We start from the raw sequence: 22,460 nt of genomic DNA on the forward strand, positions 1-22,460 counted from the left end.
TTTTTCCTCCTCTTTTTTTTCTTCATCTGGTCCAGTGGAAAAAGTTCTCTTCTCCATACCTTCCAAGCAATGCAGGGTTAGGAGGTAAGGAGAAAAAAATGAGGAAGTGAAAGGGAGAAATAAGAGAGAATAATTTTATGCTCTCATGTTGTTCAGTGCTGTTTCATGCAGGGGTGTAAGTCTTGTGTCCCTACTAGATTGTAAGTTCCTTGAAAGCAGGAATCCTGCATTTGTATTTGCCTACCTACCTCGGTCTGTCAATAAACATTAATTAAGTGTCTAATGTGTGCCGCACACCGTGCTAAATGATGGGGATGCAAAAAGAGCCAAAAGACAGTCCCTGTCCTTAAGGATCTTACAATGTCATGGAATTGTGAAGAAAGCCCTAAAGTACTATAGAATATGAACTAGAAGTAGTAATAACATTTATCATTATATCCCCCCACTTCCAGCCCAACACAGTGTGGAACACAGATAATGCATGCAATAAAGTAGCACATTTGTAGCATTTAAATATATAGCATTCATTACATTATGAATTGTGAATGTAGAGCTGGAAGGGACTTTAGAGGCCTTCTGATCAATCTAATTTCCTCCTGTTACTAATAGAGAAACTGAGTTTCTGTGAGGTATAAAGTTAACTTGCTCAAATTCAGTGTCCTTCAATTTCAAAAAATCCAGAGCTCTTTGCCTTAACAGCATGCCACTCGTAGGGGAAGGCACGGGGAAAATGAATGGAAAAAAAAATGGAGAAGAGAAGGGAATAGAAAAGGAGAAGGGAAAGGGAAAAGGGAATGGGAGAGGAAAAAGAGGTATTGAGAAAGGGAAGGAGGAAAAGATATGGGAAGGAGCATAGAAAGTATTTGTTTTCTATAGTTCCTTCACTCCAAAACAAACTAATGCCCCAATAGACAAAAGAAAGAAGGAAGGAAGGAAGGTAGGAAGAAGGAAGGAAGAAGGAAGGAAGGAAGGAAGGAAGGAATGGGAAGGAAGGAAGGAAGGAAGGAAGGAAGAAGGAAAGAAGGAAGGAAGGAAGGAGGGAGAGGGGGACAGAGGGAAGGGAGAAAGGAAGGATAGAAGGAAGGAAGGAAAAAGCATTTATTAAGTACATTCTATGTGCCAGGACTGGGATTTTATAATATTATCTCATTTGATCTTCACCATAACCCTGAGAGGTAGGTACTATTATTATCCACATTTTACAGTTGAGAAAACTGAGACAGATAGGTTAAGTGACTTGTCTAGGGTCACACAACTAGTAAGTGCCTGAAAATGGATTAAAACTTCCTGACTCTGGGTCCAGGGCTCCATCCCCTGCAGCACTTAACTTCAGAAACAGCTAGGAAAAATTATTTGGGCCTAGCCTCTTCTCTATTCACCAGAGGGAGCTTGGGCAGGCCACTTTGACCATCAATTTCCCTATTTCTAAAATAAGGATAATACTTCCAACCCCATCTACCTCACAGAGATGTGTGAGGATTATGTGAGATCACCCTTTAGAGAGAGACAAATATAAAATATTCTTATTATCTATCAGTCTCTCCTTGCTTCAAATCTGGGCAACAACAGAGTCTAACCTAAGTAGAAATTTCTTTTCCTGTTCTAGTTGCCCAGGCCCGAATCACCTCACCCTAACTTTCAAAGCAATATCGTTAGTTCTGAGTAGGGGATACCAGTTGTTGAAAGAACACTAGACTTATAAGTAGGACAACTGGATTCAAATCCTGACACCAACACCTATTATCTCTGTGATCTGGGATCAGTCCTACCTCCCCTTTCTCAATGTCAATTTTCTCATCTCTAAAACAAGAGGGTTGGACAAGATGGTGCCTAAGGTCCCTTCCAGTTCTATGACTGTAGGAAAAATTCAGCTCCCCATCATTTTTTTACCACTTAAAATTTTGGCTAAGGGGGGAGGGAGGGAACACAAACACAACTGGCTCTCTATGAAGATGCCAGTGGAGTTCAAGGGGAGAAGCAGAGGCAAGATCTGTGACTTTGGTCAGATGTAGTGGCTTCCTTTTCCCCTTTTACATTATGAAAGAAATGCCATTCAGGCTGGGCAGAAAGGACCTAATCACCCATCCTCCCACTTCCCACCCTCACCACCACCTAGCTCATGCACGAGTCAGTCTAAAAACTGTGTGAAAAATCTCAGGCCTCAGAGTCTGTAAAAATTCACAGGGAAAAACCTATCTGGTTTTTTCAGTGCTCGTTGTTCTCATAGTCTCAAGGGAGTGTCTCTGAGAGAAGCTCTGATTGAAGTTGAAACCCTTCCAGATACCAGAATCTCCCCTTGCTCACTCTCTCTTTTTCTGGCCCTGAGGACACCTTTGCTTGCCCTCCTGGCCCTTCAGTACCTGTGTGCATTCAGAATCATTGCTTCTCTATCTATTCACAGAGAATATTCAGTCTATGCCTTTCCACTGGTTCAAACATGGGGCCTATTTGCTGTGATCAATACCCAGGGGATCATGGTATCATAGAATTGGAAAATTGGGAGGTACCTCAGCAGTCACCTAATTTAATACACACACTAAAGGAATCCCCACTATAACATACACAATAAATGGTTGGCCAGTCTATGCCTGAAAGACTTCTAAAGACAGGGAAACTACTACCTCTTGAGGCAGCCGTTCCACTTTTGGACAGTGCAAATTGGTGGGTAGTTTTTCCTGACCTCAAGTCTAAATTTGTCTCTTTGAAACTTTCTCCCACTGATCTTGGTTGTGTGGTGTAGTAGATAAAGCACTGGGACTGTTTACAGGAAGACTTGAGTTCAAAACCAGTCTCAAACACAGGGTGACCTTTGTAAAAATCACTTATACTCTGCCTGCCTCAGTTAACACAATTGTTAAATCAGGATAATAACAACACCCACCTCTCATGGGTTTGTGAGAAAGGAGTATTTCTCTCTTCCATTTAATAACTACTTATTGTATTAGGACCAAGGTTTTACCCTTTCCTACGTCTACATCCAAAAAGCAACCAATATTGGTTGGTTTACCCAGTCCAAGATTTCACCAGACAGTAAAAGTAATTCTAAGTTTGGGCTAATGGGTGTATTCCTACTCATTGCTTTTGCTCCAGTAGGTCTGGGGAAATGTTGATTCTTCCTTTTGTGAAGACAGGTTATATAGAAGTTGATGTCTCTTTGACCAAGATTTGGGTGACCTAAGTCAAGCACCCCAAGACAACATACAAACTAGTTTGAATTTTATCTGATTATATTATCTCTCCATCTTTTCCACAAGAAACTTAAAGCTTTGCTAAAATCTAGGTAAACTATACTATTCTTTTTCAATATGGTACACTTATGCAGAACCAGGGTCCAGCCATGAGTTTCTTCCCAATTAGTTGTCTCAATGATACCTCTGAGGTCAAATTTGCTCCCTTGCATTAGGACCTATGGTTCTTCCCATGTGATGCCTATACTTTGAATGTTGGCATAGAGACCCTTGCAGCCATTGGTTTTGCTAGTAGTTCCTTTCTTGGATTTTGTTTCCAATATCTTTCTGGATGTCTCAGGGGCCATTTTTTTTTTTGCTATTCTCTATATAGTATTTAACCTTGGGGATAAATGCAGGCAGTCTTTTGATTTCCCTAACATTTTTAATTTAAAGTCTTTATATTATTATTATTATTATTATTATTATTATATTTGCAGGGCACCTGGCAAATACATTCTTGTTTTGTTTTTTTGTTTTTTTTTTCTGGCAAATATATTCTTGCCAGCCTTTGTTAGGCATTCTCCATCCCTCACCAAGAATCTGTCAGTCCTATATAATAAGCTATGATCCAGAGATCCAAATAGTACCACTCTCAGATACCATTTTATTATATTAGCTATTCACTTCCCAAATTAATTTTTCTCTTCTGCAATTCTTGCCTTTAATAGGAATCTGTTTTAGGTTCCATTTGTACCCATATGAATCATCAAAAAGCATCATCATCGTTTGTTTTGATAAGTCTCAGAAGGTTCTCTGTTATGTCTTGGATACATGGCCCAGAAAGACAACAGACTTCTCTACTGTTGTTTCAAGTCAACAAATAGCTACCTCAGTAGCCCTGAGTAGCCCTTACCAATGACCGCAACTCTACTCTTTTTCCTTTATACTTTGGCAAATGGATTACCACATGCTAGCTAGCATTTAGCTGGTTTATAAAGTCTTTTATCTAGTGCTCCATAAATATTATCTCATTTTTATTCTCACAACAACACTGGGAGGGCAGGTGTTATTATCTGCATTTTACAGATTAGGGAACTGAGGCAGGCAAATATTGTCTTCCCCAGGATCCCAGAGCTAGGAAATGTCTGAGGCCAGATTTGAACTCAAACTTGACTCCAGGTCCAGTGATCCACCTAGCCAAGTCTACTGAGTCACCTATCTGCCTATAATGATAGTTTGGGTAGTTTTACCAAATCATTGCTGGAAGGAAAAACAGCTTCCTCTTCCTTGGGGCATCTGCTATCTCTTCTTTGGCAAAAGCCTGAAATCTCTTTTTAAGCTCTAATTGTACAGGTACCCTTTTCCTTCGACTTTTCCTCTATATAACATTCTCCCATTCTCTCTCATCCAGACAAGAGTCAAGTATTCCATCCTCCACTTCAGGTTCCTTTTTCCCATTGAATCCTTGCATCTCTCTATTCCTTCAGAACCCTTCATTCTCCCTAACAACCTAGAATATGGAGAAGCATTCTTGAATTCCTTCAATCCTCTCTTCCAGGAGAGAGATCAGTCTACCCTTGGAACACAGATGATAATCACTTAGCTTCAGCAGAAATATATATATCACACACGAGATACCAGTCATTGCACAATATCCCCTACTGTCCATAGTAGTTAAGACTTCTAGGCTTGTTTCTTGAAACTACTTGTGGATATTTACACCCCTACCTTAAGTTAAAATTTCTTGCAGTCAATGATTACTCCTTAATAACTTACCAACTCTAAATTGCTTTGTTTTCTCAACAACTCCACAGTCCCAGACCTGGGAATCTACCCTTTATCCATGCACAAATCTTCTATTCCAACAGTTTGCCCCACCCACCTACTCACTCAATTAATTTGCTTACCCCACTAATCCTTTTACTTATCTTTTCTTAGCTTACCAAGTTGCCAACTTCTTGACTTGCCAACTACCTTCCCCTTAACCTTGTTGAATTTACCTCTTCTAAATTCCACTCCCCCTAGTTTTCTTCTTAATCCTACTTCTTTCTTTTATATCCTCCTTATTTGTCTTTTTCTTGCTTCTTTTACAACCAAGCAGTGGTATCTAGTGCAGAATCTGGCCCTGGAGATCATTTTTCAAATTTTTCTCAACTTCTTCCAAATTCTGCCAAATTCTTCCTTCATATATATATTTTTTTGTTTTTGTTTTTGGGGTTTTTTTTGCGGGGCAATGGGGGTTAAGTGACTTGCCCAGAGTCACACAGCTAATAAGTGTCAAGTGTATCAGGCCGGATTTGAACTCAGGTACTCCTGAATCCAGGGCTGGTGCTTTATCCATTGCACCATGTAGCTGCACCCCACATACTCTTACCTCTTCCACAAATGAGACACTCCATCTCTTGAATCCAGGGATTTTCTCTGGCTATTTCCCATGACTGGAACTCTCTTTCTCAATTCTACCTACTGACTTCCCGGAATTCCTCTAAGTCCCAAATAAAATTGCATCTCTGACAGGAATTCTTCCTCAACCCCTCCTAGTGCCTTCTCTTTGTTATTACTTCCTATTTACCTTGTATGTAGCTTGCTTTGTAAATATTTGTTTGCATGTTGTCTCCCCTTAGATTGTTAGTTCCTTCAGGGAAGGGAATATCTTTTGCCTCTTTTTGTATCTCCACTGCTTAGCACATTGCCTTGCACATAGTCAGCACTTAATAAATGTTTATTGATTGATCACAGACAATGGAAGTAGAATGCTCCTTCTAGCCATGGACAAACCAAACCCCTAAACCAGGCTGGTAACCTAGGGAGAGAATGGTGGGTATTGTGATGAACTCAGAGTCAGGGAAGCCTGGGAGGACCAACAACTCTGTGACCCTGTGTCACTGAATCTCTTATTTTCCTCAACTATAAAATGGAAATAGTAAAAGTGCCTACCTCGCAGAGGATCAAATGAGATAACATACACAAAGTGTTTTACAAAGTGCTTAAAGTGTTATATAAATGTCAGCTAGCAGTGATGGTAATAGCACAAGAAGATGCAGAACAGTAGACAAGGGCATATAGGTGGTTGAAGACAGCCTATTCTCCTTGCTGCAGAAGCAACTCCCAATCCATGACTGAGTGAAGGCATGTGAGTAACATACTCTTTACATATAACTAGCCCACATTACATTATTAATTTGCTTCCTTCCAGGAAGCCTGAGGAAAAAAGGCAGATGAAATAAATCCCATCTCCCACATCACTTTAAAAAGAAACACATTTGTTTCTGTCCCTTCCTCCTATGCCCAAATTATACATCCCATAATCAGACCCCAGAATGAAAGAAAAGTAGTATTTTAGATTGTTCCTTCACCTCTGCAGAACCTGGTGACCTTCTTTCCCAGACCAGGTTGGCTTTTGCCACAAAAGTGGAAAGAGAGAGATGTAATGTAGGCTAGATCAGAATCAGTCTAAACAGTGTTTATATGACTAGAATGAAGAATAGCTGTACACACAACCCTGACCTTTAGAAATCTGAATGGGGCTTATAGCCATAATAACCAAGAAGAGGCGGTTGGTATTTGGAGGCTTAGAAGAAGATAGGCAATGTTTTAGTCCTCATTCCACAAGATATTAGAGGAGATAGAGCAAGATCTCAGCCCTAAGGAAGTTCTAGGACATTGTGTTAGAAAAACCAACTGGGAGGCCAGGAGATCAAGGAGAAGACCAGGATAGGAATGAAGAGTTAAGAACAGAGCTGCCAAGGACAGGATCTGCAAAGAGCTAGCCAAATTCCATATCCTATAAAAGGGGGAAAAGGGTATTATTCCAATACTGTCAATTTGCCTCAATGATCCCTACAACATTCAGAATTCTTCACCCCTTCTTCTAACAGCACAAACTCAAGGCCTACCTCAAGTCCCACCACCTCCACAAAATCTTCCTTCATTTTTCCAGATGCCATTGATCCACTCAGGGTAGGGATAGTTCCTTACTTTGTATTAGTACCCCTAACATCCAGTATAGATCTTGGTACACAGAAGGTGCTTAATAAATGCTTGTTGACTGATTAGTCTCTCCCTCCTTTGGGAGCACACAGTACTTTGTAATCAAATGACACAATGAAGCAATAAATTCTGTCATGACTCACATTATTCTCTAATTGTTTCACCTATATGAGCCTCCTCCCCGTAATTTACAGGCAAACTCCTCCAAATAGGAGAAAACTGCTCCTTTCTTCTTTTTTTGCATACACTATAATCCTGGTGGAAACCCAGGTATAGAACAAACATTTTACACTTACTGGTAAACTGGCTGTTTGATAGGAATGAAATATGATACCTCACAAAAGGTTTCCACAAGGCCAATTAATCTGTGCTAATCAGAGGTGATAAAGCACAGTCTACTTTAATCTTCCCAGAAATAAGCATATTGTCCATCACATTTGGCTTCCATGCTCAGCTTCTGCAAGAGCTGGAAGCCTCCCAGATGCTTTAAATTTTAGCATGACATACTGGATATCTTCATAGTCATCTCTCTCTCGAACTGGATTGCCTCTCTGGCCTGCAGCCTCAACCCAAGGTTTTCCATCAATCTTGTCTCTCTTCTCTCTCTCCCTTGATTATCATTGGTCCCAGATATTGGTTATAAGAGTATTCAAGCACTTACTAGCTGTGTGACCCTGGGCAAGTCACTTAACCCTCATTGCCCTGCAAAAACAAACAAACAAAAAGAGTATTCAAGGGGTGCTTGTAAAAGTTGAGGAGAAGAAATTTTACTTATAAATGAAATCTTGAAGGAATGAAAAATGTTTTTCTAAGAATCCCAAAGGAATTAGGATAAGCCATCTGTAGGAAGAGAAAGTAAGTAAAAGAGAAGGTAAGAAAGGCTATGACCAGGCATTTTTGACATTGCAAAGGCCTTGGGGAATGAGTCAGAGTAGATCTCCAGTAGTGAGGAACAAGGCATTATGGTACAGTGGTATGCTCAAGCCCTCTCAAAAAGGCTTACGGATTGTTAAATTTTCTTTTCCTTTTTTTTTTTTTTTTTAGTGAGGCAATTGGGGTTAAGTGACTTGCCCAGGGTCACATAGCTAGTAAGTGTTAAGTGTCTGAGGCTGGATTTGAACTCAGGTACTCCTGACTCCAGGGCCGGTGCTCTACCCACCACGCCACCTAGCTGCCCCCAGATTGTTAAATTTTCAATGTGACACCTCAAAAATAAGCAAATCAGGGCTTGAGTTACTGTTTTTTTTGGTTGTCTAGGCTTAAGAAATGGAGACAATATTAACAGATTAAATTTAAGACTTTGTTGCATATACATTCTCCCCCTTGCATATATACTTTGCTGTTAGACAAACATTTATCAGCACACCCTTGAAAGGAAAGATTACTGGAGTAAGACTCAAGGCTATAATCTAATTCACAAAACAGACAGAGCAGTTTGTCTGAAAAAGATCTGGAGTTTACAGGGGACTACAAGCTCCACATAAGTCAATGGCATGATATGGCAACCCCAAAGAGGTAATGCAATCTTGTACTTCATGAAGAGAGCCAGAACTTCCTGGAAAAGGGGGGATGATCCAGAAACCTGCTGTACAAACATCTAGAATTCTATATTCCATCAGGAGGAAAGTTGATAAGCTGGAGAGCCACTAGAATGGTGAAGGGACTCAAGCCCATCATGTATGAAGAACTTTTGAGGAACTAGGGATGTTTAGCCTGGAGAAGAAAAAAAACTGGAGGTGGGGCAAGAGGAAGGTAGTTAGCTTAAAGTACTTGAAAAATCTGGAATGTGGAACAGTGACTGTAACATAGTGGGTGCTTTATAAATTCTCTTGGAGAGAGATGATTCAAAAACCACTGGACTCCCTGAAAGCCATAAACAAGCATCAACAACAACATCATATTCCAAGAAATTATAAAACTACCCAGCTATCTTAGAACCTGAATGTAGAAGAGAAATTGAAAGAATCCAACAGTTATCTCCTAAAAGAAACCCTAAAATATAAACACTCCTTGAACTGAACTGAGTTTAGCTGAATTGAATTCAATTGATGAAGGGCACTTATGTTGCTTAACCACAGAAAGTAAGACTAGAAGTTATGAGGAAAGGGACATATTTAGGATTGATGTTGGGAAAGACTTCCCTAACAATTGCAGCTATCTAAAAGTTGAATCAGCTTCCCCAGGAGTTAAAAGGCTCCCCCTCATTGAAAGTCTTCAAGCAAAGGCTGGATGAATACATATTGGTCATGTCATAATGGAGCTTATTTCTACCTTGGTAACATCTTTCCAGTATGCCCTCTTCTCTCCTCTGACACTGCCACCACTCTAGTTCAGTTCCTCATCACCTCATGCCTAGACTATCGTGATAGCCTGATGGTGGGTTGGTCTGCCTCAAGTCTCTCCATTCCATCCTCCACTCAACCATCAGACTGACCTTCCGAAAGCACAGGTCTGACCATGTTACTCCCCACTCCCTTCAATAAATTCCTGCAGTTCCCTATCACCTCCAGGATTGACACTGAAAAAAGCCCTTCATAATCTGACCAATCCCTTCCTAGTTCTCTAGTTTTCTCATACCTTACTCTACCCATGTATTCTTCAATCCAGTGACACTGGCCTCTTTGTTGTTTCTATGTCCTGATTTCAGGCATTTTCACTGGCTATCTCCAGTGGTCTGGAATCTCTCCCTTCTTATCTCTATCACCTGGTTTCCCTGACTTCCTTCACGTCCTGGCTAAAATCTCATCTTCTATGAGAAACTTTTCCTAGTACCCCTTAACTTCTCTCTGCCTTCTCTCTGCTAATTATACCCAATTTCTCAATTATATGTGTCTATACACACGGGGATGGACACACACGTGTATGTATGCCGGTATACGAATGAGAGGGAAAGGGAGAGGGAGAAGGAGAGGGAGAGAGAGAGAGAGAGAGAGAGAGAGAGAGAGAGAGAGAGATGCTGTTTATACATAGCTGTTGGTACATTATCTCCTCCATTAGACTGAGTTCCTTAAGAGCAATGATTGTCTTTTGCCTTTCTTTGTATCCTCAACACTTAGCATAGTCCCTAGAATATAGCAGGTGCTTAATAAATGTTTATTGACCAATCAACTAGATGATTTCTCAAAATCCTTTCAATTCTGACATTGTTACTCTTCAGTGACTTCTGGCTCCAGCTCTAGGGTTCCTCATATGTGAAGCTATAATGCTGCTCACTTATAAGCTCCTTTAGGGCAGGGGTGCATCTGGTTTTATCTTTATATTCCTAACACTTACCACAGAGCCTTGAATATAATAAGTGCCTCATAAACATTGAATAGAATACCTGCCCTTAGCTCCCTCCTAGAGTCTCCATTAGAATCAAGTGAAATCATAGAAATGAGAATTTTTTTTGAAAATAATAAAGAGGGTTATGCAAATGTGAAACAATATTATTTTTATAACCCTGCTTGATGATAACATTGAAATGGGAGGGGGGCTACTGTCTACCACAAGCAAGTAAAAGTAGAGGAATAGTTTCTCTTGGGATCGGCTCTGGAGGTGAAAGGAACCTCTGCCCCCTTGAAGATATGAGGTCTGTCATCTCAGAGGAGTGAGAATATATGAGAGAAACGTCTCCTGTTTCCTCATCACCTGGCCAGGATCAAAGAGTCTGATGGCACAATGCCATGAACCCAGAAGATCCATATCCCACCATCAAAAGCCCTCTTCGTGCCACCCTTGAGGGTTAAGCAGAGAAGAACCCACAAGTAGCATGCTCTTGAGCTCGCAGAGGATCCTGCACCAGCTACACAGCAAGACCTCCCCTTCCAAACGACTCCCTTCTTCCTCCCATTGCTGTTTTCCCCCTATCACAGAAGGATCTTATCAGTCCTCCAAAGAGGACATCCTATTCAATGAAAATAGAGGAGAAATTAGACCTGAGAAGAGCAGAGAGCAGAAAGGTTGGGCATGGTGAAAAGAAATGATGAAGCTTCTGTTCATTCATTCTCACTACCCTTGGATCCAAGGCAAGCTGGAAAGATAAATGATGGCATTTAGAAAAACACCAGGTTCATATCACCACGGGTCACTGGGTTGCGAGGATTTCTCTCTACACCTCCCCCTCACACATGATAAAGTCCACCATATTGGATGCCTTCTGTCAGTATCAGAGACTGAGGGATATCTGTTTCCTCTGAGGTACATGAAAAGTTCCAGGCCCAACTAGGATGCCAGGCTGCTGTGCAAACACTCATGGCCTCAGTCTTGGTAGACAGCATTCTCCAAGGTAAATGTTATTCTTTCCATAATACATGACATGCCAGCTGGTAATCTCTGCACAATCTCTGAGCCAGATGTCACTCTTCACCACAATACACCATGAGTTAGTCGGTTTCTTGGATGTAGTTCTAGCTGCCAAGAATAGACCTTTCCTGGAACAGCCCCATGGTTTCTCAGATTTCTGCCTTTTAGTGCCTCCACAAAAGATAGAGCAATGGAGCGCGTGTACGTGCATGCACATACACACATGCACACACACACACAGAGTCCTTTTCGGCAGCAGAGTGAGAAGAATGAGCCAACCAGCTGCTCCCAGCTCAAGGAAGCAGGTACACACGTCCAGAAAACTAACCTTCTCTTTGGGTTAGCTTCCTCACTGGCTGTGACCATTTCTGCCAAAGAAAGAGGACACTGACAGGAGAGGTAATAAAGAAAACTACACCCCTGAATTATTTCTATATAGGAAATATACACAGAGGGAGTGAAGGGGAAAAGGAAGAAAGGGTTAGATTTTCAGAAAACTAATCCTTCAGCCCTACCTGTCTCCCCCCTTTTCCTCTCTGTCTCCTCCCTCTCCCAAATTCACCCAGATTGTGTGTTTTCCCTCCTGTAAGAAGCACCTCAAGCAGGCACAGAACAGGTTTCAAAGCTCCGCTATGATCACCTTTTCGATTCATTCTCTCTCTCTCTCTCTCTCTCTCTCTCTCTCTCTCTCTCTCTCTCTCTCTCTCACACACACACACACACACACACACACACACACACACACACACACACACACACACACACACCTCTCCCCTCCCCTCACAACAGGCATGAAGGCCAAGATGACAGCCCAACATATTTGGGGACAGCAATTAGCCTTCCTCCTAGGAAGCCAGAGATTTAAACAGGGTGATGAAAACCACAGAATCTCAGACCTAGAAAGGCCCTCTGAAGCCAACCTGTACCATGTCTTCTGTGACACCATCAACCAGCCCCAACTAGAAGAAGAAGGAGGAGAGGGGGTGGCTAGGTGGCGTAGTGGATAAAGCACGGGCCCTGGATTCAGGAGTACCTGAGTTCAAATCTGGCCTCAGACACTTGATACTTACTAGCTGTGTGACCCTGGGCAAGTCACTTAACCCCCATTGCCCCACAAAAGAAGGAGGAGGAGGAGGAGGAGAACTCTTCATCTAGGGCAGCCCAATCCACTCAAGGATGCCTCTAATGACTGGGAAGCTTCTCCTTACACCAAGCAGAAATCTTCCTCTCTGCTATTTCTGCCCATTGCTCCTGAATGAAGAGTGGGAATCACAAGAAGATGTCTAACCACTAAATCCAGAATGATGAGGAATTTCCTGTACTACTTTTAGGCCCCAGAACCTAGACTGAGAAAAGGGTGCTGACTGATAACAAATGAGAACCCACCTCAATGAGGTCTCATTGATAAGCATCTCCTCCATGCAAGATTCTTTTCAAAAGGATTCCAGTCTAGAAAAATTCAGAGGTTTAAAGTGAAATTCCCCCCAACAGAGCCCTGTCAGCTGAAATTGGAAATATCTCCAGAACAGCTTTGTGGCTTGAAAGCCTTGGGTACCTGTGGACTCAAGAATCCTCAGATCTAGTCTCCAGATTTCCACCTATCCCTCTCAAGAGGGAAGGCGATGATACAAGGGAAATTTCCTGAGTCCCTGACTCAGAATCCAAACCTGATTTGACCTAAATACACTCATTCACATTCCTACACAGAGTTCTGGGAGCAGGTGGAGCCCTGGGCCCACCCTGGGCCCTCTTTTCCCTAAGAGAGACTCAGAATTTAGTAGAAAAGGATCAAATTGAGTTTTCTCATCACGAGCCTCAACACTGATATCCCTGTGTTGAGGGCCCTGGTCAGAGGTCTCTTGCTTCTGGGTTCAGCACAAGTAGAGCCAGATTTTCCACTTGTCTTAGTATTCCTGCTCCTGCCTGCACACAAAGACACCCCTGGGGCTCTGAGATCTCAAGCAGTGCACCAGTCTCACACACCAAACTGACTCACATTCACACCACACACTAGTCCCTGCTTCTGTTCAGTTTCAATCACTCCAGCCACAAGGCCAACTGTCCTTCTGAATTCTCAGGGGCCAGTTTTTCCCAGCCATGCTTCTCAAACACCAGCATCAAAGGAATTTTGATGCTCCCTTAAAGAGCCAGGTCATACATAATCAACTATTGCCGGCAGCTGTGTCCTCCTCTAGTCTGGAGTGCATGAGCAAGCCTCTGCTTTGCCTAGGCCCCCTGACTCTGGCATTGTTACCCTTAGGACAAGCCTGCAGGCTCCCAGATGGGAATGGAGGGAAGGTCCATCTGTACAGGAGATGATTACCCAAGACCATATTTCAGCCAGGGCTTCCCATTTTTCCCCTCTTTTCTTTCTGTAGTCTATCTGACCTAGAACTATGTTCTTCCTGCTCTTTAGTCTAACACTTCTAAAGAAAAGAATCCAGGATAGCTGAGAGACAAACTGCCACTAACCCCAACACCCCCAAAAAGCAGCTTCAGCTAGCCAGGAGGCTGCCTCGTTGGGCAATAAGAAGGAGCCAGAGCAACAAGCTCCAGAGGTCATCCCCAGCAGCAGCCCAAACTGCTGCCTGGTGCAAACAAGCAGAGTATGCAAATGGTGTGTACCCAGGAAAAAAGATCTCTCAAGAAGCCCAGATTATTCCATATGGGCTTCACAGATAATTTACAACAATGCAGGAGGGGGGGGAATAACTTTAATAGAAGTGCCTTGGAATGGCTTTCTGATGATTCCCTCAAGGAGCACAGGGCATACCTGAGCAGAATCAATGTTCCATGGCACAAGGAATGGGGAAAGTGAAATCCATTGATGGGGCAGCTGCCTTGCTTGCCTTCCCAGGCACTCCATTCACTTCTATGCCACCAGACTCACCTCTTCAGACTGCTCATTGTGTCCAACACAATGAGGAGTCTGGCTTTCAGTGGAATACCTGCCTTTTGACCAGACCTGTAAATGGAATTTCTATGCCCTGGGTCAAGTACCACAAACTGTAGCCAGGGTAAATAGCACAAAGTGAATGGGGAAGGCACTGTGGAACACAAACACTTCTAAGACATGGGCATGAAGCTGCTGCTGGGTAGGCTTCCCTGAAGAGGAGACAGAGTAGGATGGGGTACCCACTGCAGGATACCCCCTGCTACTTGGCTATTTTAATTAATTATTCCTGCTAATTAAATGCTCAGCTTTGGGGTTCCCCCCTCCATTGCTGAAGGACTGCAAGTACTATTAGCACTTTCTAAATTCAATGCCCCCTAAATTCATCACCATGGATCAAATCGCCAGTTGCCTTGCCCTAGGTATATCTCTGCTTCTGATACTGATTTCTCTAGTTGGGAAGTGCCACTGAGCCTGTCCTCTCTATGGTTTTCACTCATGAGTGAAACTTTCAGTCCAAATTCACAGAAGCCAGAATATCATAAATATAAAAAGACCTAGGCAAAAATCAAATCAAATCAACATAACTAGTATTTAGCACAGTTCCTGGCACATAGAAAGTGCTAAATAAACATTGGACTGAGGTTGACACATGCATCCCTAGCATCACTGACATTTTCTTTAGTTCAGAGATTAAGAATGCTTCAGGAATAAAAGCTTCATACAGGGACTGTCATGAAATCTGGAGAGGGGGGTGCATCTTGGCCTTTGATAATCTAAGGATTCAAGGACAAGCCTGCCCCTAAAAGAAACTGTTCTTCATGAGCTTTTCCCAAAGTACCAGCCATACTAATCCACTAGGATAAGAAACCAAAGCCCCCACTGTGTCCTGCCTCCTTGTCTTTACTGTTTTAATATCACCAAGGTGGATTGTGGTAGATTATTTCAACCAGTTTGAGCAGGAGGGAACTGCCTCTCTGCTAAGGAAACACCAAGACATAAACAATATCTCCAGGCTACTAGTCTTTAATTCCTACCCTTCATATGAAGCAAAATGGGCCTCCTGAGTAAACATCTTTCTCTGGCACCACCTAACAAAATCACAGTCCCCTTAGTCCACTATCCCCCTATTTCTCCATTTTCTCCTGTGCCTGTACAGGCCCTCCTTGCCACTCAGTGAGCATCACTGATTTTTGTGGGAATCAAAGAGTAAGGAGCCTTGGCTTCCAAGGCTAAAGACAATGATCCCAGTTGACCAGAATGGGTCTTAGCATGAACAGACACACAAGGTGAAACTCCATCAGGACACACAGAAAGCAATAAAGCTAGATAAGATGAAAGCCATCCTAAATCCTCACGGCTCTAACAGTTCTCTACTCCCATATCTGCACACATGTGGATATACACATCCCCAGACCGTGCATCCATGTATTCACAATCCAACCACCAGCTCTTAAACACAGGAATAGGGGTTTCCTTACTCAGGGCACTGACCTGGAACATGATACCATATGGCCTCTCCAAAAACAGACAGACATGCAGATACGGTTGCCTCCATTCCCCCCACCATCCCTTCACCTGTGTTCCAAACCTATTATTACCCTGTAAGAGGAGAAAAGAATTAAACGTATGCATCATTTGATTTTTAATTGAAGGACTGTTTCTATTTCATTGAACTGCTAAGTAAGCTGAACAAGAGATTGTGTTTACATAAGCAAACCCCGAGTCACTATAGACCTTGCTGTCACATTAAGTCAATACTTATGAAGGCTCTCTATAATTATTCAGTGAGGATTGACTTATTATTGTGTTAAGAGTGTGGGTTAGCCCTGAGCGAGGTAGCCAGCCAGCTGAAAGATTTCTTTCAACTTTCTCTGAATGCTGATATGGTCCCTGCCAGTGGTTCGCGGTTGCTTTTCTTCTCAGTCTCAGAGAAATGTTTTTCAGGTCTGATACCCTGGGTGGGGGGGTGGCAGGTACTTGTGCAGGCAACAGAAGCAGGTGGGCAGGGATAAAGAAACTAAGCAGGTCAAATTCCACCAGCATCAGTGGGTTCCTGAAATATTCCAGCCTCACCTGCCAGCTGTCCCCACCATCACAGGTGGACCATGTGGTGAAGGTCCATTTTCCTGGGTTTTTCTTGGTCTTGGCAGTTTTCAAGCCTTTTTTTTTCTTATAGCATAGATACTCTTCCAATCAACAGTCCTACCTCCATTTCCTATCCCTTCCTGTCCCAGAAAAGTTTCTTTGTCTTCCTAATCTAGCCAGACTCCATGATAGCATGGCCAATTACTACATGAATGCAGATATATGTTGGTCAGTGGCACAGAGAGGAGGCAAGGGTCAAATTGAAAGGATCTGATGTCTGCTCAATTCCTGAGAAGGATAAGGAAGAGGTAAGATATAACAAGAACTCAGGACTAGAATTTAAGAATACCTTGTGGGACAGCTAGGTGGCACAGTGGTTAAAGAACGGGTTCTGGATTCAGGAGAACCTGAGTTCAAATCCGACCTCAGACACTTGACACTTACTAGCTGTGTGACCCTGGGCAAGTAACTTAACCCTCATTGCCCTACCCCCCCACAAAAAAAATACCTTGAAGAACAAAGCTGAGTTAACCAATGCAGTACATTTTTATCCATAAGGTACAAAAATAGAGGATAAAGACATTTTTATTTCAAAATAAAATTATAGGGGGCAGCTGGGGTGGTGCAGTAGATAAAGAATGCCCTGGATTCAGGAGGACCCTGAGTTCAAATCTGGCTTCAGACACTTGACACTTAGTAGCTGTGTGACCCCTGGGCAATTCACTTAACCCCACAATAATACTATATTGAGTACTTAAAAATAAAATTATAATAAAATGTTTGCCTGATCCCTCTAGTACTAAAAGTTAGGATTTTACCATGACCTCATAGGCAATGACTGGCCGCAGTCACTGCTTACATTAGTGATTTGGTGGAATCTATTAAATGCCCCTGATCCGAAAACAAGAAATAACCAGAGTTAAGGTAAGAAGGCCTAGCTCAAGAGCCCTCCAGAAAAGAGCTCACACTGTGCAGCAAACAGGCACAACAGCAACAACAACAACAAGGCATCTCACCACAGCAGTTACGGTAAGAGTGTCATACAATTAAGGATCTCAGTATCAGCAATTAGGGAAGGCAAGGAGACTATTGAAGTAACCTGAGAAAAAACGGCACCATTTGGTTTCTGCCAGTGCAAGGCAATAGCTCCATGAGCACAGTAGCCTAGGTTGGTCTCCCTGGGAGAAGAATTTGATAAGGGAGCTAAAGGAAATGCTTCTTGAAGTTTCTGATTATGAGGAAGAAGCATTCCTTTAAAGAATGGAAGACGCACTAAAAAGGAAAAAACAATGAGGAAAGAGAATACAAAGGAGCAAAGGAGAATCCCAACCTGTGTCAAGAGGCTAGACCTTCTATGAAAGAAGTAGCTTCTTCTTCTACCTATGAGGCAGGTACGTACAATGGACAGCTCCCCATCACTAGGCATCTGTAGGAGGCTAAATTGCTATAGATCTTATAGAGGAAATCCCTACCTAAGAAAAGGTCAGAATACAAACCTTCTAAAATTCAGTCCATCACTACACTTTCAGGTTCAATCATTTCCTTTTAAATCCCAACACAGGAAAAGACCGGGAGACAGATCCATGTTGGTGACCTCCTTCAACAACAAGGGCCCTGCTGTATTTAGGGCCTACTCTATATGCTTCTAACCTTACCCCCACTCTCCACACTTACCTACTGTCCCTGACTTTTCTTCCTAAAGTAGAGGCCCCACACGTTCTCTTTTTTTTTAAGTGTTGGCTCCTCAAGTGTCTCATTTAGGGAAATAAAATTTGGGTCAAGACCTCAAGCACACTGCCTAGTAAGTTGAGGAGACATGGCATTGACTTGGGGACTTCAATTCCAATGCCCATAAACATGCCCTAGGAGGTCCCACCCACTCCACTGATCAAAGTGATGCCGGGTGATTCACCACAGAGCTTGGAGAAGACTTTCATTATTTCCTAGAAGTTGAAATGTGCCAGATGAGGCCCCATTGGCTCGAAATAATTACTAGGCCTCCTTAAGCATTACTAAACTCTAACAAGTACTTCTGGGATAAAATGGGAAAGAGAGTCTAAAGGGTCAGATGGACGAAGGGCAAGTGTCCACTTACACAATCTCAGTTGAAGGAACCTCAGAGCTTATCCAAACCCTCATCAGGAAGAACCCACTACTCCCCCAAGGCAGTGAGTTGGACTTTTAGAAGACCCTAATTCAGGATTTTTAATTTGAGGTTCATAAATTAGTTTTTTTTAAATATTTTGATAGCTGTATTTCATAAGATTTGTGGTCCTCTGCAATCTTCTGTATTTTATGTTATACATTTAAAAACATTATTTTTAGAAGGGGTCCATGGCCTTCATCAGTCAGTCAAGGGGTTCACAACACAAGAAAGGTTAAGAACCCCAGATATAATTGCTAGGAAGCTTTTCTTTACACAAGGAGACAGCCCCATTCTCTCTTCTGCTCAAACTCCCCTGTTTGACTTAGTCAGTAGATAAACCCTCAAAGAAGGGAAGCCAAGATCATCCCTCTGGAACATAGCAATAAAACCCAGGCTAAGGAGGGCAGTAGAGATAACATCTTGCCAGCTACAAAGGAAAAACAGGGTTTTGAACCTTCATCTGATTCTATAAGAACCACAGAGGACCTCTAACTCAAAGTCCCAGTGGGCCTTAGGCCATCACCCCCAAGCCCAGAGAGCCCAGGCTCGCTATTATTAGCACACTGTGTAGGCACCTTTTTTTTTATTACCAGGCAAATATCTGGGCAGCTTTGCCACTGCTCAGAGCCTCTCTCATTATATAGACTAATGAGAATGCTGTACTCCTCAGGAACAATTTATCAAGGCAGCATCCATTATGAATGACATTTTTCCTGAACTAACAAAGGATGTGAGGCTGGGGAAACTGGTTAAAAGGAAATGTTTAGCTGATTCCAGAAACTGTTCAGAAATTAATTACCCACCCCCTTCCTGGCCCAATGCTGTTCCTCCTCCCCTCCCCTCTACTCTGACTCTGTGCCCTGTCAAACAGGCTTCTCCTCCAGCCCAGGCAGCCAGCTCGGGTAGCAGGGAGACGATGAAAAATTAAGTTTCCCCTCGTCCCTGGCTCCTGTGAATATACTGCCTTTGGAGGATAGGAAATTCTTAAGCGGCAGCATCAGTGAAGCATATAAGACCAGATTATTTGTGGGTCCCAACTTGCTGAGTGCAAGATGAAAAATACAGCAAACTGCAGCTGCTGAAGTCAGCTTTTTCTGCTTTTTCTTCTTTCTTTCCCCTTAGCTGTGCTAGAGTTTGCAAAAGAGATACATAATCCATACATGCATATAAATATATACTCGTATGTATATGTGTCATATATATACACATCATACATATTTGTTATATATAAACATATGCATATCCACAACATATATTATCTATAAATATCTATATACCATATTATTTATAGATAATATAGATTGTGTATTAGGAGATATAATAGTTAGACTATATATAGTTAGTATATGTACATATATAGTTTTTCATATATCATATAGGGTATGTATATACATATATTTTCTATAGATAGATTAGGCATAGATATAGGTATAGAGAAAGAAAGAGAGAGAGGGAAATATAGATATAGATAGAAAGTTAGACCCTGTGAAGTAAGTTCAAGCACAGAGAACATAGTTTCTGAATAGGCTGTTGCTCATTGCTGGTGGCCTTTCAATCCAAGCCATGTCCCCACACTCTCCCCTGCTAAGATCTCCATGACCAGGGCATCTTCCCAATGTCCCTCTCACACATACCTGGGTACATATGAGTGGAGGTTCAGTCAACACACTCCCACAGAGCCACATGTCCCATTCCTATGTATATACCCACATCGATCAATCTATCTATCCATCACATAGAACTGCCCGGCTTTAATGTCATCCAGAAGCCATGTCTCACTGCCTCCAAATTCTGCCATAGGTATTTCTACCAGACAATGAATCAGGCTTCCCCAACTTCTCCCCTCCACTTCCAAGGCCAGCTACCTTTGCCACCACATTCCTATCTCTCCCTAGGTTTACTAGGAGAATGGAATGAAATAATGAATAGGAAGAACTTTGTAACACCAAAGCTCTATGTAAATGTGAATCAGTCTTAACATTAATAATACCATAACTGACATTTTTAGAGTACTTTAAGGTTTACAGAGCACTTTACCTGCATTCTCTCTTAAGTGATCCTCACAATAACCCAATGAGAACAGTAAGATATCATTATCCCCATTTTACAGATGAGGAAACAGCAGTTGAAAAGTTAAATGACTTGACCAGGGTTACACTGTTCTTAACATCCTGTCCCCTTCCTACCTTCCCAGTTTTCTTCTAATTTTCTCCTCCCATTTTCTCCTGCTCCCATTCTCTACAGATTCATCAAGCATGACCTTCCTGCCATTCTTCATACATGAGACTTCAGCTCCCAACTCCAGGCCTTTACACTGGCTGTGCCCCATGCCTGGAATGCTTCCTCCCTCCTCACCTCTACCTTCTGGCTTCCCAGGCTCACATCCCACCTTCTGCAAGAAACCTTTCCCTAGTGCTCCTCCACCACCCACCCAGTTGCTTGTACCTTTCCTCTGAGATTACCTGCCCTTTTACCCAGTCTGTATCTCAAATGGATGTGGTTATTTGCATGTTGTTTCCTTCATTTGAATGTGAGCTCCTTGAAGGCAAGAACGTTGATTGTTGCTGACTTTTTAATCTTTCTTCATCTCTTCATCACTTAGCTATGTGCCTGGCATATAGTACGGGGCTTATAAATGCTCATAGACTTGGCTTGATACCAAGCAAGTGTCTGGCAGGACTTTAACCTAAACTTCTTATTCAAGTTCTGGCTCCAAGTACAGCTGCCATTGGCCACTGGAGTTCTAAGATTCTATCCTGCCTGAGTCCTATAATTGCCCCATATTTAGGTTTTTACTTGTGCTATTCTTTGTGCTACCTACTCATCACAGAATCTCATAACTGGAAGCAACTTTAAAATGTCATCGTTGTTGTTGTGTCATGTGTGAGTCTCCAATTGGGGTTTTCTTTGCAAAGATACTGGAGTGGTTTGCCATTTCCTTCTCCGGTTCATTTTACAGATGAAGAAACTGAGGCAAACAGGACTAAGTGACTTGCCCACGGTCACACAGCTAAGTGTCTGAGGCTGGATTTGAACTCAGGAAGATGAGTCTTTCTGACTGCAGATCTAGCACTCTGTGCACCATGGTGCCACCAGCTGCTTGAGTGTAGAAGATATCAAAATGGTGCTGGAGATGTCAGGGAAAGAGTAGTGATCCAAGGACAGCCAAGAGGAGTAAGACCAACAATATGTCAGATTCCAGTCCTTCAACAGGCTTTTCCTGAGAAAGTCTGAGCCAGGAGTTGTCTATTCCCTTAGGCCATCTCAGCTCCAGTAATCTGGGCCTTTCCCATCCAAGCCTTCCCTGGAGACAAGCAGAATTATGGGGAACAGAACAGGGGGAAAATGAATAAGGAAGCATAGAGACATCCCACCTGCAATCAGTGGGGCCCAGACAGCTCCTGATGAAAGGCTCAGGTCAGAAAATCCACGGCAGCTGCCTTTCATTAAACAATAAATATTTATTAAGCACTGATTATGCGGCTAGGTAGAGTAGAGCACCTCACCTGGAGTCAGGAAGACCTGAGTTCAAATCCAACCTCAGACACTTACTAGGTGTGTGATCCTGGGCTAGTCACTTAACGCCAATTGCCTCAGTTTTCTCATCTGTAAAATGGGTTGGAGAAGGACTGGCAAGCCACTCCAGTGTCTTTGCCAGTGAAAACCCCAAATGGGGTCATGGAGAGTTGGACACAGCTGAAAACAACACAAAAATGTGCCAGACACTGCTAACAATATTCCTTAGAACAAGTCCTGCTATGTCACTCTTCTTCTTCAAGAAGCTTAAATGTCTCCTTATTGTCTTGAACCTGAGAAACAAACTCCTCCTATTTTCCCATTTAAAACCCATTCCAGGGGGCAGATAGGTGGTGCAGTGGATAGAGCACTG

The 22,460-nt window shown here is 42.5% G+C and overlaps 1 protein-coding gene across 1 annotated transcript in view; it reads right to left on the reverse strand.

Moving 5' to 3' along the window:
* GFRA2 (GDNF family receptor alpha 2) overlaps window positions 1–22,460 on the reverse strand; it is a 103,508-nt gene that overhangs the window by 19,280 nt on the left and 61,768 nt on the right. The gene's annotated exons all lie outside the window — the stretch shown is intronic.

Source organism: Dromiciops gliroides, chromosome 2 (genome assembly GCF_019393635.1).
Source record: "Dromiciops gliroides isolate mDroGli1 chromosome 2, mDroGli1.pri, whole genome shotgun sequence".
Classification (NCBI taxonomy): domain Eukaryota; kingdom Metazoa; phylum Chordata; class Mammalia; order Microbiotheria; family Microbiotheriidae; genus Dromiciops; species Dromiciops gliroides.